The sequence below is a fragment of the Equus caballus genome, chromosome 6 (genome assembly GCF_041296265.1).
Source record: "Equus caballus isolate H_3958 breed thoroughbred chromosome 6, TB-T2T, whole genome shotgun sequence".
NCBI lineage: Eukaryota > Metazoa > Chordata > Mammalia > Perissodactyla > Equidae > Equus > Equus caballus.
Genome location: NC_091689.1, coordinates 94,820,607 through 94,823,192, shown reverse-complemented (window position 1 = coordinate 94,823,192; position 2,586 = coordinate 94,820,607).

Here is a 2,586-nt window from a genome sequence, read left to right as displayed (position 1 = left end):
TGGTATTTAATGTCATTTTAAGTAAAGAAAAAATATTTAAAAATATTAAAACATTTTACCATTCATCTTTATGTTGTGCAATGCCAGCTTTAAATGCTAACTCACCAAATTACACAATTTGTATTTCCTAGCTCGTATATGCATATGTATTTCATTCTTACTAGAACTATGGAAAAGCTGCCCAAAACTAACTCAAATATTTTTATTTCACTTCTTGATGCATGCACATTCTACCAACACTCTACCTTCAGCTTACTGATAAGGATGGACTGAAAGGAAAAGAAACTACAGTTGCCCTCTTTCCCCTTCCTTCTGTATCTTCGTTTTTAGTGTAAGTTGTTGGGTAACACTGGGAAGTACACAAGTCAAAAAGGATATGATAGGATTCCTTGGTAATTCTTGTTTCTTAGAACATCATTGCCTTCTTTCTGCATTCAAAGTAACTTCTGATTTGTAAGGAAAGCTTGGTCTCTTGGGGCTGTCTGCACCCTACCTCCTCCTCCCTTTGCTAAGTCGTAGATGTAACACACTTATCTTGTACTGGTTTTGAGTCTAGCCTAACTCCCGTGCACTGTAGGTCCAATAGAATTCTCTGCTCATGGGGCATCGTGAATGCTGAATGCTGGTGGTTGGCAAGGAAGAGTGAACACTCCTATATTGTGTGTACCTCTTCTGTTCATGCTCATGTGCTATTGTGCTTTCACTTATAAAACATAAGTTCAAAGGCAACATCATTAAGAATTTCAAAATGGTGACAACTGACCATTAAACCAGGTACAAGGTCCATCTGAGAGCAGGGCCCTTTGCATAGCTGCCTTTGCAGGGCATTTGCACAGGTTGCATGCCTGTGGTGCCAGTTCTAGTTTAAGAGTTCCAATTAATCTACAACCTTTTCAATACGTGGTATTATCAACTTCTTAATTTGAGCCATTTGGTGGGTGTGTAGGGATATCTCACTGTGCCATTTATTTGCATTTCTCTTATCATTAATGAGGGTTAGGATCTTTTTAATATATTTATTAGGCATTTGGCTTGTGTGTGTGTTATGTGTGTGTTTGATGCCTGTTTGAGTCTTTTCTCCATTTTTCTATCGGCTCCGTCTTTTTTTTTCTTTCTTTGTAACAATTGTTTTTATATTCTGGAAAGGAGCATTATGTAATAATATGTGTAGCAAGTATCTTCCTCCATTTTATGACTTGCTTTTCACTCTCTTATAGTATATTTTGATGACTAGAAGTTCCTAATTTTAATATTGTTTAATTTATCAATCTTTTCCTTTGAGGTTAACTGCTGGTTTGTATCTGGTTTCAGAAATCTTTGCTTTCCTTCAAATCATAAAGATGCTCTCCCATATCATCATCTTGAGTTTTATTGTTTTGTCTTTCACATTTAGATCCACCTGGAATTTATATTTTGTAACTGGCAAGAGGTGGGGGATCAAACTTTGCTAATGCTGCTTTTGGTCAATAAAAAGATGGGTTCCCAGTTCAACTCCAGTTATTCCTATATAATAAATCCCATTATTATGATTTCATATTAAAATGAATAATATGCTTGTAAAATGTAAAAATCATAAGAGGTAAGGTTTTTTGCTCTTTAGGAAGTGAAGTTAGTTCTTTTGACAAAAGCTGCCACTAACATCAAGGATTTAGCTTCAGAACAGACAGTTCCACAGCTATTCTGAGTTCCACATAGTACATCTTTTGAGTGTTATGGTTAAAGTGGGGACTGGGAAAATGCAGGTGGGTTGAAGTAAACTTATCAAAAAAATCCCAAGGGACCCTGGGATGATATTACTCTGGGTATATCTACACCTCATCTTTGTATTGGAATGACAGCAATACCATGAATATTCACTCTGATTCATCGTATTTGCCACGGTCATTTCTTTTAGATTAATACAATATTCCCTCTTCCCTGCCTTTGATCATGACACTCTCCAATGTTTTCTACATTTGGCACACAGTGGTCTGGCTGTTGTATATCTACCCATCCTCATGCTTTGACATCTGTACGCTACTCCGACTGAGCTTTGCCTCCTCCCCGACCCCTGGTGGAGGTTGGTCCCTTGAGAACCTGCTTACATCACTCTACTCTTCTCTCATTGGCTCCTACTTGTCTTCTAGAAGTAAGCATTGTCTCATTCAGAAGGGCTGCTTTAAAGAAAGAGCTCAATTTTTGGATCATTATTATTATTAAAAATAATAAAATTAAGTGTCTTCCTAGTGCTTATTGAATGAGATGGGTATTTGTTGAGCGGGACTTCGAGTTGGTCACTTTTAGCAACTCCCCAGGTGTGACAGATGACACGACTGGAGCCATATTATAGTAGGGCCAGGGCAGCTCTATTCCAAGGAATTGCCTTGCACGGCTTGTCTTCTTTATCTTCCAAACTGGACCAAACCCTCAACATTCCAAGAAATCAGCAAAGACAAGAATATCTTGTTTGTAAGAACTGATGGCACTGGCCTTTGCTGATGACCAGATTGCTAACCAATCAACGAAGCACAAGTCTAGCCTTTTGCCTGATGATGGAATCTCAGGCCAATCAACGAAGTACAAACCCAGCCTTATCTCATCAGCACC